The sequence below is a fragment of the Culex pipiens genome, chromosome 3, assembly GCF_016801865.2.
Source record: "Culex pipiens pallens isolate TS chromosome 3, TS_CPP_V2, whole genome shotgun sequence".
Classification (NCBI taxonomy): domain Eukaryota; kingdom Metazoa; phylum Arthropoda; class Insecta; order Diptera; family Culicidae; genus Culex; species Culex pipiens.
In genome coordinates, this window is record NC_068939.1 from 127,934,938 (window position 1) to 127,946,319 (window position 11,382).

The 11,382-nt window shown below is 25.1% G+C and overlaps 1 protein-coding gene and 1 long non-coding RNA gene across 3 annotated transcripts in view; one reads left to right on the plus strand and one right to left on the minus strand.

The window, feature by feature from the left end:
* The window catches only part of LOC120430524 (uncharacterized), a 444,462-nt gene that overhangs the window by 16,586 nt on the left and 416,494 nt on the right, over nucleotides 1-11,382 (minus strand). The window lies entirely within an intron of this gene.
* Nucleotides 10,993-11,283, plus strand: LOC120427528 (uncharacterized). Its single transcript, XR_005606903.2, has 2 exons — nucleotides 10,993-11,039; nucleotides 11,098-11,283. It is a non-coding gene; the product is annotated as an uncharacterized LOC120427528 (long non-coding RNA).

Below are 11,382 nucleotides of genomic sequence, written 5' to 3' on the forward strand. Positions count from 1 at the left end.
TTCATAAAATTCCAATTTACAGCATCGCAAAAACTTGGCAAAAACTTTTTCCTCGCAATTTTATTTTTCTTCAATTTTAACATATTTTGTAAACTTATGATTGCAAAGCTACACAGCAAAAAATCCGAGATAGCCGAGTGGGTTGGGGCGCGGACTTGGTAATTTCAAAATGACTTTCGCCGGATGGATGTTATTTTTGGGGTGAGCAGACCTGATTTTTTTTCTTCGGTACATACTTTTTGTGTACACGTTTTCTCATACAATATTACATGCTTTTGCTCACAAAGGTGATGTGCATGCTTTTGCATGCGATTTTACACAGTAATTTTTTGCTGTGTAGTGGATGTCTAATGCATTTTAAAACACTTTTTCATGCAAATGTTAAAACTGTGGCTTGTACTACATTTTTTACGTTTTTTTTATTTGTTTGCCCCCCCCCTCGACTTTGTTCAGACTCGAGGGAAATAAAATTCAAAAAATATTTGCAACGGCTTTATCAGAATTTTACAAAACAGTTTAAAGTTCTGATTTTGACCATTTTTGACCAGTTTTTCGAATGTTTAACCCCTTAATCTTAATCGTGTGTTTTTGAATGTTTTTTTTTTCGAAAGGTTTTGCATAAGAATGACCCTTTAGATATTGCTGTTGCTCGAGCACTGCTTGTATGTGGGAATTTTTCAAACATAAACAGCCGCTCACCATTAAAGTATTTATTTTAGAAAAAAATGCTGATTCTAGCAATGCGCGGCTCACAACAATCGTCATATTGTTAGGGTTGATTTGAAAATTTTGACAATATTTTGTTTCAATAGATCACAATTTTGCATTTTTTTAACAAACTTGTGCTATGGCTAAAAGTGTGATTTTTTATGAAACATATTTAAGATTAAGAATTTTCAAAATGGTTCAATTAAATTTATGGGCATTTTTTTTAAGACTGTTTTATTTTTCTGAAAAGTTCTAAGGAATATCTACAACTTTGCCAAACCACACCACCAAATCGATCTGAAAATCCGTTCTTATGATAAGGATTTTTGAATATTTGAATAGCATTTTATATTAACGGTTGGAGACTTGTATGGACAGACTAAAAAATGCTAAAAATAATTGCTGTCTGAAGTCTCAGAGAATTGCTATAATTTGTAAATATAAGCAGAGTAAAAAAAACAGCAATTCTGGGGAACATCGTAAAATGAAAAATATATTTTTTTTAATTGGCTCAAACTTTGCATACAAAATTGATATGCCCAAAAAAGCTATTTAACATCGTAAATCCAGATTTCTACACAAATTTGAGGGGTTCTGATCGATTTGATGTCAAAGTTGTAGGGACCATCCACAATCTACGTGGACACCACCATGGACTATAATTTATTTTTTTTTGTATTTTTTTTTAGCTGTTAGGAAAATTTTCCTGGAAAAATATAATTTCCAAACTTTTTCAAATGTAAGACGTGAATTTAAAATGCTTTCAAGATAATTTTCGTCTTGTACAAAAAATAAGAAAATTTTACGAATGATTTTTTTTGACATTGAAAATCGGACCATATATTTCCGAGATAAACAGCACGATTCGAAAAAAGTGGTCCGATCTTGCCCAAAATTGCCCTGGGGGTCCCTGGCCCATAAAAAAATATTTTCAGACATCCATCTCGATACCTTTAAAACAGCATTTCTAGTTTTCATACGGCCTTTTCAATTGTTAGGCTGGATTTTTGAAACTTTCAACTTTTTTTTTCGTTAACGTCTAACTTATTAATTTTCATTTGCGTCTAAGACAGCTATATCGATTAAAATGGCGTGGAGTTATGATTTTTGAAAAATGTGGTTTTTGTGAAAATCGACGAATCACCCTGAAACGGCGTAATGGCCATATGATCAATTTTAGAATCGTTTTTTTCGTGCTGTTTTTGTGGGGAATTGCTGTTTTATTTCTTTATTTTTAAATAAAAGGCTCTCAAAAACAAACAGACTTACTCTGCATATTTAATACACAAATTCAATGGAAAAGGTTGATCGATTCGATTTTTTACACAAACTGTCAGTCTTGGGCATTTTTATTTTTAGAAAATCAAGCAATTCTTTACATTTTTGAGATTTTTTGAATTAGGTAACAAATGATTTTTTTTGTGGCCGTTTCAAATCTCGGTGTAGGCTTCAAGTTTTTTGAGAGCAATTTTTTTGTCATTTTTCTGAGTTCTGAGATTTAGCAAATTCAAAACAGTTGTTGAATCGGTATTATCTAAAATGCTTTTTAGTAAACAAATCGAAGTCAGGCCTAAACTGATCCCATAACCAAGTGTCAGTACAATAGTACAGTGTAGACGCACTTTTATTGTGTAAACAAAAATTGTATAAAAATTGATGTAAACTTTTTTTTTTTTGGACTCAGGTGTTAATCGTGATTGATTCTCGCGACCGGTGTAGTTAGTGGTTCGCGAAACGCATGATTTATCGAAAAAAGTTGTTCCGCGGCTATCAAAGAAGGGAATGAAAAAATTTATTGTTTTGGACCGTGTGGAAAGATAATGCACCCAAAATGCTGTGGCGAAATAAATATTGATGGAATCAAGGCAATGCAAACGAACAGAGGCCTGAAATATTTTTGTCATGATTGCAGAAAGTCTCAATGTGATTACAATAATGTGCTGGGAATTTGTAATAGTATTTTGACAAAGGTCAACGAAACTGAAAAGATGATGAAAAAAGATATTACGGAACAAATAAGGGAATATACTAAAACAGCAAACGAGACGAACGAAAAAGGATTTGTATTGCTAAAAGATTATATTATGAGTGAGAATAAAAAACTGGAAGATAAATTGTCTGCCAAAACCAACTCTAGTGGGAGAAATAAGAAAGAAGAAACGTCGCTCTCTGGCCCAAGTGGAAACACTCGTTCTCAAAGTAAACAAAAAACGGCAAAGGCTGGTGAGACGGGTAGCGTGACGCAGAACTACACTGAAAATAAAAAGAAGGAATCCAATTCCTAAATTATAGGAATTTGCCAACTTCTGCCAGAGAAGTAACTCGATTCCTAAATTTGCTGCCCCAATTTAGGAATTCTGATACTTCTTTGGACAAATGAGCTTAAACTGACAGCAAAGCTTCTTGTGCGCAACTGCGCCATCTGATATTGAAACTCGGAAGCATGCTTCAAAGCTTAACAGTCTGAACTTTCCTCTTTCTTTTGTTCTCGAGAGAAGCTGCTCAAGCTTGACTTGTCTCGACAGGATTCTGATGATCGATCCACATAAATGCTAGAATAAAACTTTTTCATTTACAAATATTTTCAGATAATGATTCGCAAAAATAAAAAAAAATAAAAATATCAAAGTATTAAAATTATTAAAAGTATTAAAAGTTTAAAAGTATTCAAAGTATTAAAAGTATTAAAAGAATTGAAAGTATTAAAAGTATTAAAAGTATTAAAAGTATTAAAAATATTAAAAGTATTAAAAGTATTATAAGTATTAAAAGTATTAAAAGTATTAAAAGTATTATAAGAATTAAGTGTATTAAAAGAATTAAAAGTAAAAAAGTATTAAAAGTATTTCAAGTATCTAAAATATTAAAAGTATTTAAAGAATATAAAGTTTTTAAAGTATTTCAAGTATTTAAAATATTTCAAGTATTTCAAGTATTGGAAGTATTTAAAATATTTAAAGTATTTAAAGTATTAAAGTTTAAAAAATATTTAAAGTATTTAAAGTATTAAAGTTTTTAAAGTATTTAAAGTATTTAAAGTATTTAAAGTATTAAAAAATCAAAGTATTAAATTATTAAAAGTATAAAAAGTATAAAAAGTATTAAAAGTATTAAAAGTTTAAAAAGTATTAAAAGTTTTAAAAGTATTAAAAGTATTAAAAGCATAAAAAGTATTTAAAAGTATTAAAAGTATTCAAAATATTAAAAGTTTTAAAAGTATTATAAGTATTAAAAGTATTAAAAGTATTATAAGAATTAAAAGTATAAAAGTATTAAAAGTATTTAAAGTATTTAAAGTATTTAAAGTATTAAAAGTATTTAAAGTATTTAAAGTATTTAAAATATTAAAAATATTTAAAGAATATAAATTTTTTAAAGTATTTCAAGTATTTAAAATATTTCAAGTATTTGAAGTATTGGAAGTATTTAAAATATTTAAAGTATTTAAAGTATTAAAGTTTTTAAAGTTTTTAAAGTTTTTAAAGTATTTAAAGTATAAACAGTATTTAAGATATTTAAAGTATTTAACGTATTTAAAGTATTTAAAGTATTTAAAGTATTTAAAGTTTTTAAAGTATTTAAAGTTTTTAAAGTATTTAAAATATTTAAAGTATTAAAAGTATTTAAAGTTTTTAAAGTATTAAAGTTTTTAAAGTATTTAAAGTATTTAAAGTATTAAAAGTATTTAAAGTATTTAAAGTATTTAAAGATTTTGTAGTATTTAAAGTATTTAATGTTTTTTTAGTATTTTAAGTATTTAAAGTATTTACAGTATTTAAAGTATTTAAAGTATTAAAAGTTTTTAAATTATCTAAATTATTTAAAATATTTAAAGTTTTTAAAGTATTTAAAGTATTAAAGTTTTTAAAGTATTTAAAGTATTTAAAGTATTTAAAGTATTTAAAGTATTTAAAGTATTTAAAGTATTTAAAGTATTTAAAGTATTTAAAGTATTTAAAGTATTTAAAGTATTTAAAGTATTTAAAGTATTTAAAGTATTTAAAGTATTTAAAGTATTTAAAGTATTTAAAGTATTTAAAGTATTTAAAGTATTTTGAAAGAATTTAAAGTATTTAAAGTATTTAAAGTATTTAAAGTATTTAAAGTATTTAAAGTATTTAAAGTATTTAAAGTATTTAAAGTATTTAAAGTATTTAAAGTATTTAAAGTATTTAAAGTATTTAAAGTATTTAAAGTATTTAAAGTATTTAAAGTATTTAAAGTATTTAAAGTATTTAAAGTATTTAAAGTATTTAAAGTATTTAAAGTATTTAAAGTATTTAAAGTATTTAAAGTATTTAAAGTATTTGAAGTATTTGAAGTATTTAAAGTATTTAAAGTATTTAATGTTTTTTAAGTATTTAAAGTATTTAAAGTATTTAAAGTATTTAAAGTATTTAAAGTATTTAAAGTATTTTAAGTATTTTAAGTATATTAATATCAAAGTATTAAAATTATTAAAAGTATAAAAAGAGTTGCTTTGGATAATTTGAACGGTTCGCGTCGCGGTAAACAAGCCGGATTTTCGTTGCCGTTTCCGTCTTTGTTTCCCCCCCGATTGTGTGTGTATTTCCCGGGTGATTTCGGGATGTTTGATAGTTGCTTTGGAGAATTTGAACGGTTCGCGTCGCGGTAAACAAGCCGGATTTTCGTTGCCGTTTCCGTCTTTGTTTCCCCCCCCGATTGTGTGTGTATTTCGACCCGGGTGATTTCGGGATGTTTGACAGTTGCTTTGGAGAATTTGAACGGTTCGCGTTCGCGTCGCGGTAAACAAGCCGGATTTTCGTTGCCGTTTCCGTCTTTGTTTCCCCCCCCGATTGTGTGTGTATTTCCCGGGTGATTTCGGGATGTTTGACAGTTGCTTTGGATAATTTGAACGGTTCGCGTCGCGGTAAACAAGCCGGATTTTCGTTGCCGTTTCCGTCTTTGTTTCAACCGATTGTGTGTGTATTTCGACCCGGGTGATTTCGGGATGTTTGACAGTTGCTTTGGAGAATTTGAACGGTTCGCGTCGCGGTAAACAAGCCGGATTTTCGTTGCCGTTTCCGTCTTTGTTTCCCCCCCGATTGTGTGTGTATTTCGACCCGGGTGATTTCGGGATGTTTGACAGTTGCTTTGGAGAATTTGAACGGTTCGCGTCGCGGTAAACAAGCCGGATTTTCGTTGCCGTTTCCGTCTTTTTTTCCCCCCGATTGTGTGTGTTTTTCGTTCCGAGCGGTTTCGCGTTTTCGCATTTTATTTGGTTTTATCTTTCCACAGCCGGCTGTCTAAGATTGAATCATTTATGCTAAACTCAACACCAAATAACCGGGAATAATCTCATCCGCATCCTTCGACTGTTTGCCTTGAGAATGAATAATACATCACATCATTAAACAAAATTTATTGATTATTGGGTCGCATCATCATCCTTTATGATGAATCCTGGCCATTACCCTTTCCCACTAACAAAATCCCAAGTAGAAGTAGTTTTCCGGCACACGTGGGGGTGTGGATATCGTATAGAACCCACCCTTTGTAGCAACCTGTGCTAACTAACATTCCCGTCCCAATCCCCCCGAGATCTACAAACTGACATGGCGGGCGCCGTTGGTGGCCAATGACTGTTACCTATTTGCTTCAGATCTAGTTCTAATGATCTTGATGTTTTATCTTTTCAACGCATTCATACATGCTGTTGATAAGGGAAACACCATTAGATCGTTTAAGCGTATGGTCAGTTGTATTGATAGGATATTACGGTCCTGTTCAGCAACGGAGAAGGACAACCATGGGTGGTCTCTCATGCTCATGCTCATGCTCATGCTCATGCTCATGCTCATTAAAATTATTAAAAGTATAAAAAGTTTTAATTTTATTAAGAGTATTAAAAGTATAAAAAGTATTAAAAGTATTATGAGTTTTAAAAGAATTAAAAGTATTATAAGTTTTAAAAGTATTAAAAGTATAAAAAGTATTAAAAGTATTAAAAGTATTAAAAGTAATAAAAGTATCAAAAGTATAAAAAGAATTAAGAGTATTAAAATAATCAAAAGAATTAAAAGTATTAAAAGTATTTAAAAAATTTTAAAGTCTTAAAAGTATTTAATGTATTTAAAGTATTTAAAGTATTAAATGTTTTAAAAGTATTTAAAGTATTTAAAGTATTTAAAGTATTTCAAGTAAATCAAGTATTTCAAGATTTTCAAGTTTTTAAAGTATGTAAAGTATTTAAAATATTGAATGTTGTCAAAGTTTTCAAGTATTTAAAGTATTGAGAGCATCCAAATTATTTAAAGAATTTAAAGTATTCAAAGTACTTTGAATACTTTAAAGTACTATAAATACTTTAAATACTTTAAAAACTTTAAATGATTTAAATACTTTAAACATTTTAAATATTTGAAATTCTTTCAATACTTTAAAAACTATAAATACTTTAAATTCTTTAAATACTTTAAAAACTTCAAATACTTTAAATACTCCAAAAACTTTTCATACTTTAAATACTTTAATAACTTTAAATACTTTAAATACTTAAAATACTTAAAATACTTTAAATAATTTAAATACTTTAAATACTTCAAATACTTTAAATACTTTTAATACTTTAAATACTTTAAATACTTTAAATACTTTAAATACTTTAAATACTTTAAAAACTTTAAATACTTTAAATACTTTAAATACTTTAAATAATTTAAATACTTTAAATACTTTAAATACTTTAAATACTTTAAATACTTTAAATACTTTAAATACTTTAAATACTTTAAATACTTTAAATACTTTAAATACTTTAAATACTTTAAATACTTTAAATACTTTAAATACTTTAAATACTTTAAATACTTTAAATACTTTAAATACTTTAAATACTTTAAATACTTTAAATACTTTAAATACTTTAAATACTTTAAATACTTTAAATACTTTAAATACTTTAAATACTTTAAATACTTTAAATACTTTAAATACTTTAAATACTTCAAATACTTTAAATACTTTAAATACTTGAATACTATTAATACTTTAAATACTTTAAAAACTTTAAATGATTTAAATACATTAAATATTTTTAATACTTTACAAACTTGAAATACTTGACATACTTGAATTACTTCAAATACTTTATGTACTATAAATACTTTAAATACTTTAAATACTTTAAATACTTTAAATAATTTAAATACTTTAAATACTTTAGATACTTTAAATACTTTAAATACTTTAAATACTTTAAATACTTTAAATACTTTAAACACTTTAAACACTTTAAAAACTTCAAATATTTTAAATACTCTAATAACTTTAAATACTTTAAATACTTTAAAGACTCAAAATACTTTAAATACTTTAAATACTTTAAATACTTTAAATACTTTAAATACTTTAAATACTTTAAATACTTAAAATACTTAAAATACTTTAAATACTTTAAATACTTTAAATACTTTAAATACTTTAAATACTTTAAATACTTTAAATACTTTAAATACTTTAAATACTTTAAATACTTTTAATACTTTAAATACTTTAAATACTTTAAATACTTTAAATACTTTAAATACTTTAAATACTTTAAATACTTTAAATACTTTAAATACTTTAAATACTTTAAACACTTTAAATACTTTAAACACTTTAAATACTTTAAATACTTTAAATACTTTAAATACTTTAAACACTTTAAATACTTTAAATACTTTAAATACTTTAAATACTTTAAAAACTTCAAATACTTTAAATACTTTAAAAACTTTAAATACTTTAAAAACTTCAAATACTTTAAATTCTTTAAATACTTTAAATACTTAAAATGCTGAAAATACTTTAAATACTTTAAATACTTTAAATACTTTAAATACTTTAAATACTTTAAATACTTTAAATACTTTAAATACTTTAAATAATTGAAATACTTTAAATACTTTAAATACTTTAAATACTTTAAATACTTTAAATACTTTAAATACTTTAAATACTTTAAATACTTTAAATACTTTAAATACTTTAAATACTTTAAATACTTTAAATACTTTAAATACTTTAAATACTTTAAATACTTTAAATACTTTAAATACTTTAAATACTTTAAATACTTTAAATACTTTAAATACTTTAAATACTTTAAATACTTTAAATACTTTAAATACTTTAAATACTTTAAATACTTTAAATACTTTAAATACTTTAAATACTTTAAATACTTTAAATACTTTAAATACTTTAATTAATTTAAATACTTTAAATAGTTTTTTCGCTTTATTCGAATTTTAGAATTTTAGAATTTTAGAATTTTAGAATTTTAGAATTTTAGAATTTTAGAATTTTAGAATTTTAGAATTTTAGAATTTTAGAATTTTAGAATTTTAGAATTTTAGAATTTTAGAATTTTAGAATTTTATAATTTTAGAATTTTAGAATTTTAGAATTTTAGAATTTTAGAATTTTAGAATTTTAGAATTTTAGAATTTTAGAATTTTAGAATTTTAGAATTTTAGAATTTTAGAATTTTAGAATTTTAGAATTTTAGAATTTTAGAATTTTAGAATTTTAGAATTTTAGAATTTTAGAATTTTAGAATTTTAGAATTTTAGAATTTTAGAATTTTAGAATTTTAGAATTTTAGAATTTTAGAATTTTAGAATTTTAGAATTTTAGAATTTTAGAATTTTAGAATTTTAGAATTTTAGAATTTTAGAATTTTAGAATTTAGAATTTAGAATTTTAGAATTTTAGAATTTTAGAATTTTAGAATTTTAGAATTTTAGAATTTTAGAATTTTAGAATTTTAGAATCTTAGAATTTTAGAATTTTAGAATTTTAGAATTTTAGAATTTTAGAATTTTAGAATTTTAGAATTTTAGAATTTTAGAATTTTAGAATTTTAGAATTTTAGAATTTTAGAATTTTAGAATTTTAGAATTTTAGAATTTTAGAATTTTAGAATTTTAGAATTTTAGAATTTTAGAATTTTAGAATTTTAGAATTTTAGAATTTTAGAATTTTAGAATTTTAGAATTTTAGAATTTTAGAATTTTAGAATTTTAGAATTTTAGAATTTTAGAATTTTAGAATTTTAGAATTTTAGAATTTTAGAATTTTAGAATTTTAGAATTTTAGAATTTTAGAATTTTAGAATTTTAGAATTTTATAATTTTAGAATTTTAGAATTTTAGAATTTTAGAATTTTAGAATTTTAGAATTTTAGAATTTTAGAATTTTAGAATTTTAGAATTTTAGAATTTTAGAATTTAAGAATTTTAGAATTTTAGAATTTTAGAATTTTAGAATTTTAGAATTTTAGAATTTTAGAATTTTAGAATTTTAGAATTTTAGAATTTTAGAATTTTAGAATTTTAGAATATTAGAATTTTAGAATTTTAGAATTTTAGAATTTTAGAATTTTGGAATTTTAGAATTTTAGAATTTCAGAATTTTAGAATTTTAGAATTTTAGAATTTTAGAATTTTAGAATTTTAGAATTTTAGAATTTTAGAATTTTAGAATTTTAGAATTTTAGAATTTTAGAATTTTAGAATTTTAGAATTTTAGAATTTTAGAATTTTAGAATTTTAGAATTTTAGAATTTTAGAATTTTAGAATTTTAGAATTTTAGAATTTTAGAATTTTAGAATTTTAGAATTTTAGAATTTTAGAATTTTAGAATTTTAGAATTTTAGAATTTTAGAATTTCAAATAAATTAACATGCTGAGAATAATCCTATGCGCTGGGAATGCTTTTTAAACGTATTTTCAGTGATTGCACTTTATTTTCATTGAAATTCAGAAGTTTTTAGAATTTTAAAACTTTAAAATAAAAATAAAACTTATTTTCAATGTTAAGTTACGTTATATTTGTCTGACCTTTCAAAGAACGTTATTTCTGAACGACCCGTCGAGTAAAAAAGCTCAGTTGACACAAGTGGACCAGCAAAATGGTTGAACCTGTTCGGGCAAGATTTCTGCGAAATCTTTCTAAATGTCTACGGGAACGGACCATTTTTCGAATCCATCGTTTTCAACCGGTCAACGGATGTCCCGGATCACGTATTCAGGTAAGTTGCTGACAATTGGACAGAATTTAAGTGTTTTTCGCTTCGAAACCATAATTTCCTTCGGCCAAGTATAACCACAACTTTTCCGTTGTTCCCGTTGTTCCAGATACACGGTCTGGACATCCTGTCGTCGAGACGGTTCAGAGGTGTAAATCGTTCTACACAAATGACCTGGTGATCCGGAACAAGCCCCTACGACGTGCGGAAAGATTTTCCCGGTGGTGTCGAGAAAAACCCCGCAATCCGTCTGTTCCGAGAAAAATTAACGCGTTACCGAGAATGTTCTGCAAGGTAAGAAAACGGGGAAAATTTTCTGGAAAAGTGATGAGAATTTTCATTTATCCCGCAGGCAAAGCTGGAAGGACCACTCGGTGTGAGGGCTCGCTCCTGACGCAAGCTCGAAATCGGTTCCGGCTGCTACTTGCCATACTCCAGGCACGTGAGATGTCCCCCAACTCGATCTACGTCCCAGCAGCCTTAATCCGGACTCGGCCAAGCGTTTGCGACATTCATTTCCGGCAGGCCATTTTGAAAAGATTTTATGTTCCAGTTAACCAGTTCTTGAACAAGTTTGTCGTTCAAATTAGTACATACTTGTCGTAGATTTAGAGCGCTTCAAATCTCAACCGAGCAA